We start from the raw sequence: 6,589 nt of genomic DNA on the forward strand, positions 1-6,589 counted from the left end.
GTGAAAAGTGGGGACATCCCATAGGCGTAATGGTTTTTCTACTGTACAGACCATATATTCTATTGCCCTACACCAACCCTACCCCTAAACCTACCCCTTACAGGAAACTTTGTGCTATTTCAGATTTTCAATACACTCCATTCTGTGTGATTTATAAGCATTTTGAAAAGTGGGGACATGGGGTAATGTCCTGAAAAGTAACCTTCTCCTTGTAATACCTATGTCATACCTTTGTCATTATACAAATTTATGTCCTCATTTGTCACAAAAACACGCACACACACACACACACACACACACACACACAGGCTTTTAATTTGCAACAGTTAAACAGATACAGTATAATAACTTATGTTCCTTGGCAGCTGGCAGTGCTTATTGTTGATCCCTGATGGAGGTCTGACCACACCAAACCTTTTTTGAATAACAGGCGGAGAGAAATCTGAACCGATCTAAAGTTAACATGCCTTTACAACCCAGTTTTTAAAAGGGAAGGAAATAATAGATTTTATCCATTGGCAATTGAATTGACTATAAAAGTCCAAGTTAATAAATGGAGTGGTGAAAGAAAACTAACATGGATTAAAGAAAAGAAAGAACGCACTGTGGTTTAAGCAAGTCAGTGGGAACAAGGGATAATGAGTATAAGAGTGACGAGACTACGTTATACTACTTAGTCTCTTGCACCACCTACTGTAGTAGTTTTAAATTACATTGTTAAAACTTTAATTGCATATTTTCATAATGCATAAATTTATGTTTAAATGTATATGGCTAATATAGATGTATTCTGAATAAAATGTAATTAAATGTTAAAAACTAAAATAAAAAAAAATAAAAATAGGAATAAATTCTCCACTTTAAGGAATACGGGTACAAACTGTAGGCATCTAAAATACTAATATGTGCTTTTAAAGCAATACTAGTTACATTTCAGGCACTAATATATACTATTTAGGGATAAATCAGGTACAAAGTTGCCCAAATAAGGTACCTTTAGCTTTTGTACCTTGGGGTACCACCCCAGTGAGTACTTTGTACCTTTTTCTTAGAGTGTAGCTAGTTTGTGACCAAATTTTGTAAAACAAATAAAATAAAAATTTACTATAAATAACTCACTATTAATGAAAAAGATTATGTAAAATATGACGCTGGATGATTTAATTGTTGGATACAGTCGAGATATGTTTTATATTAAATCAACTTTATAGTCAGGTTTTAAATTAAATATCTTAATAAAAAATTATATAAAGAGTGGTAATGTGGAATGGCTTCAACAATAACAAAAAATTACACTGTATACTGCATCATCATAAGTTGTAGATTTCTTCCATGCCCTTTTATTATTTTGCAGAGCATCCTGTAGATGGCAGTGATGTTATTTTTGTACAACTGGTTCTTCTTCTGAAGAAGTGCTACTTCAATAAACATTGGACCTTTACATATGAATAATACATATTTGTAAGATTACACCAAACATGTTTAAAGAGACTTAAAAGGCCAGAACAGACTTAACTGATATAGTTAAAAGTATAAAATGTGACTCTCCTGTTGAGTGAACCGTAAGCAGTAACAAAAAGATCTAAGGTTGTAGTTTTTAAAAAATTTTTTTTTTTTTAACACAGATTCAGCTAAAATGTGTAATTATGCAAAGGATGCATAGGAAAAAAAACAGCTCTAAATTGTTGCAACTCATTGCTTTGCATCTCTATAGGAAAGAACATACTGCATTACATTATGTGTGACTCATTAAAATGCAGAGACATTGGAAACATTTGGCTGTTGTGTGTGTAGTGCAGCCTTGAAGACCACCGAGAACAAGTGGCGTAGAAAATGAGTGTGTGGTACAATAGGATGGTGTATGCTGCTCTGAAGTGGGCAATAGGGTGCAGGCTCCATGCTTTTGTGTGGCTGCCATGGCAACTTAACAATTATAAAGGCCAGCTACATTTCTGCATGTTTTTGTGAATACTAACCTCTTGAGTAAAATAAAAAAATAAATAAAAATAGTTCAGTGTAAATATTTCTAATGAAATAATAACAGCAATATCCTATTTTTATTATTCACTCATAAATAATTAATTTGAATACATTTGAATTATTCTTAAACCAATAGGGCTGTCTTTGGGATTTCGTACTATAGGCAACAGCTTTTTAAGATCAGCTTTTTAAGGGCCATCCAAGATGTACATGACATTTGGATTAATTTAGCATTACATCACATGGCCCCCAAAGGCGATCAGAATGGGAGTCCAAACAGCTGATATAAACATCACAGTAATCGACAAGTAATCCATACGACTTCAGTCCATCAAGTAACATGAAGTGAAAGTTGTGAGTTTGTAAGAAACATAATATGCTTTTAGCTTCAAACTGTTGCTTGTAGGCTGGCTAAAATACAAGTCCTCTATCCATACTGCTTTCTCCAGTAATAAAGCCTCATCTGAATCAGGAGAGAAGTGTTAACAATTGAAAACAGTTTGAAACAGTTCTAAATAATTTGTTGAAATAATTTTGATGTGAGAGGACAACAGGGGATGGCTTTTCACTTTCACTTTTCACGAGATGTGATTTTTTTTTATCAGCTGTTTGAACTCTCATTTTGACAGCACCCTTTCACTTAAGAGGATCCATTGTTGAGCAAGTAATGTAATGCTACATTTCTCCAAATCCGTTCTGATGAACAAACAAACTCATCTACATCTTGGACGGCCTGAGAAAATATCCATTTTTGGGTGAACTATTCCTTTAACAAATATTGAGCTGTGAAGTCAAGAAAAGAGTCACCTTTATCCTTGAAGTGCCTAATTTCACCATTTTGTGTTGTAAATAAGGATTATTTCTTTTAAGATTGCTGTGACAATGGAAAGAAGTGGCGCTGTGCGGATGTTAAGGGATCTGACATTGCTCTTGCCTCTGTCCACCACTTCAGCGCTCTGAGAGATTGTTCAAAACACAATCACCGCAGGAGTAATCAGGACACAAGAAGAAGAGAGAGGCTAGGATTAGGGTTACACACACACCCACCTCCACACACACAACACTTCACTGCAATTACTGTCCACTTGAATTTGAAATGCAGAGTGACTGATTACATTAATTCCTTCATCATTTCACTTATATCGGGGTCGGGGATGCTTGTTGGCCTCAAAAAGAATCAAAAACCTCTGATTTATACAGACATCTTTTATGGGTCATTTTTTGAATGACCCAGCTCCTTTGGCATCTGAAGATACAATTATATTGTGTAGTTTGAGTGTAAAGTCTGAAACAGACCCCCTCTTTTTTCACTTGACATGATGTCAGTATAATGTGATATTTTAATACTATTTCTTAAACAAGCACACACAGCATGGGATTTATTTCATTTTAGAAGTTACAATTCATTGACGCTAAGGTCTCCTAAATGTCATTATAATCTAATTAATTCTCAGTGTTGTGAAATCCAATATATTTTCAAAGCCTTAATTGCAGCCTTCTAATCAGCCCAGCTGAAATGAATTCCTGTGATGGGTTCATTTTTGCTGCTGTGGGAAGGTTGAAGTAGATGAGCACACAAGCCTTATGGTTGCCATGGCAACCTCTCATCACCCTAAGAACGCTCTTGTTGTTGTAATCAGCAAGTCCGTCAAATGAGGGAAAGCTGTCACATTGAGGTTTGCATAGAAACACCAAAACACATAGGTGTCCCATTGCAACAAAAATCATATTAGATCTCCTAATTCAGTGAAAGATTTAAAGGAATAATTTACCGAAAATGAAAATTTGCTGAAAATGTATTCACCCTCAGGCCATCAGTAGATACATTTGTTTCTTCATCAGAACAGATTTGGAGAAATGTATGGTTACATCACTTCTTCACCAACATCCTCTGCAGTGAATGGGTGCCGTCGGAATGACAGTCCAAACAACTAATAAATATGTTGCAATATTTCTTTATGTCAATATTTATTATGTCTTGTGAAGCGAAAAGCCATGTGTTTGTTATAAACAAATCCATCAAGACGTTTTTTAACTTCAAACCATTGCATATGGCAACCACAATATTGCTTTCTCCAGTGAAAAAGTTGTCTCATCAGATAAATATACTCAGATAAAGTACCGCTTATAAACAAAAACAGTCCAAAACAATTCTAAACAAATATATTGGTGGATTTTGAGTTGAAAGGACAACAGGGGATGGAGCTTTTTCACTGCAGGAAGCATTATTATTGATTATGGACTCGCATTTTGTCCAATTTGTTTCTTACAAACATGCAGCTTTTCACTTCACAAAATGTTAACTGATAGACTGAAGTCATGTGGACTTTACTTTTGGATTATTGTGAATTGTGCATTTTCTTTTAATTATCAGTAATATATTGGACGTACTTCAGGTCTGGTATGGCTATGGATTTTATTAGCTAACAGCTGCTTAACATCTTGTGCACATGGAGCTGATAATAGAAATTGTTCATATTCAAGTGATGTATGAATAATGTAAACAAAATGTAGCCAATATTCTATTTTTGATAAATCGGATGTAAAATATCCACTTTAATAGAAAAGTTTAAATCTTTGCATGTCCACACATGAATCAATTATTTAAAAGAAAAACTGAAATAAATGAAGAACAATAAGCAATTCCAGCATTTCCACATGGGGACAACAGCAAAAACATGAATTTGCTGCTTAACATGCATATAGGAATATTCTAATTGTGGTTTTAGAATAAATGTTCAACCAGTACACAGATGTGAACTGTAAAATGACGTGCAGGTAAAAGTTGTGAGCTGTGTATTCAGAGAATCACTTGAAAAGAACAGGCTGATGGATGATCTGATTCTGTAGGAGATGTAGAGCAGAACAGGATAACAGCGTTTAATGCTCCGGGTCAAAGCTGTTCTCTTCAAAAGACCAGCAACACTGAGTCATTAACAGAGACAATCAGAGCAGGTGATCAGGGTAAAGGAAAGATGTGCATTCGAAAGGCAGATTCTGGTTGTATTAAACTTACAACAATACTTCATGACATGTCATGCTCCTGTCCCTCGTGTTCCCTGTGTTTGTGTTAGTTGTTTTGTTTCATTCATTTAGATCCACATCTCTGCTTGTCTTCTCTCCCAGCCATATTACAGTATCTGATTACTAGTGACTCTAATTAACAGTGTTTACAGCACACTCTTTCTAATTTATGCTGTGTTTGTGCCACACTGTGTTTCTAATTAATGCCGTGTTTTGCAGTATGTACAATGCCAAAATGCATTAATGCAGTACAATGCATTACAATGCCAAAATGTACAATGGCATTGTAAACAGCTCCACAGTGCAGCTGTTTAATGGATCTATTTTTTTTTATCAGTTATTCTTCCTGAGAGAAATCAGGAAACAAAAGAGCACAAATCAAATAAATATATTGGGTCGGTGACCTCCTGCTGACCTTAAGTGAGTGACAGCTGCAGTGATTATAAAGGAAGTGGTTTTCTCTTCATGTGAAGTGTAGGGTTTTTAAAAACCTTTTACAATCCAATCACAAAGATGATTCCAGCTAACAGGAAACGTTCTCAGAGCTTTGGTTAATATTCAGGTGAGGTTCTTTTAAAGTGTTCTGCCAGTAACGTTAACAGAATATTAATTCAAAGTTATGGTCTTTATTAATGTCTTTAGTATCAGCACAAAAACATTATTTATGCATTGTTTATGGAACGTTTTTCTACTAACAGAAACATAAAAAAATGATCTTTTGAATAACATTTTCATAATGGGAAAATTAGCGAAACATATTTTTGTTAGCTGGGATAAGGTTGCGTTTTACTCTATTCATTAGAAACTCAAGCCTAGTATTGCCTCATAGTTTTTTTCCCCTTTAAATATTCAACTGAATTTTTTTTGCATTATTACAATTTCCAAAAATGCACTATCAAACTTTTTTTTGCACAGGTTCAGTTCAAATGGGGTTTTAAATCTGTTGATTAAAGCAGGTATGTGGGTGTATCGCGGTCATTTGTAATGATTTTGAGTGAAGCTGGTTACACAATACTGTCTGATTCTGTTTTCTGGTTGCATGTATGCATGGAGCACACTGGCAAAAAAGTTACAGCAGCGCATAGGGTGAAAGGTGACACCTCGATGAGTGAGTGGGCGAGAAAGAGAGAGAGACAAAGATAGGCAGGCCGAGGAGGAAGCTGTGTTTAGAGACATTGATTACCTTTACCTTCTGGCTGTGTGAGCTAAGACGCTTTTAATTGAGCCGAACGTTTCTGTACATGATTCCAAACAAACACTGTGAGACTCTGTGATAGTTTTATTATCATCATTAAATAAATTCACAATTATTACCTTAAAGTGATAGTCCACCCAAAACGGAAAATTGTCATTCACTCATCCTCATGTTGTTTCAAACCTGTATGCATTTCATTCTTCTGCTCAACACAAAAGAAGATATTTTGAAGAATGTTCAGTTTCGAAACAGTTTTGGTTCCCATTGACTTTCATTGTATTATTTCCCACACAGTGGAAGTCAGTGGGGACCAAAACTGTTTAGTTACCAACATTCCTCAAAATATCAGAATAAATAAATGCATACAGGTTTGGAACAACATGAGGGTGA

This window comes from Sinocyclocheilus anshuiensis, unplaced genomic scaffold (genome assembly GCF_001515605.1).
Source record: "Sinocyclocheilus anshuiensis isolate Anshui unplaced genomic scaffold, SAMN03320099.WGS_v1.1 scaffold44, whole genome shotgun sequence".
Classification (NCBI taxonomy): Eukaryota; Metazoa; Chordata; class Actinopteri; order Cypriniformes; family Cyprinidae; genus Sinocyclocheilus; species Sinocyclocheilus anshuiensis.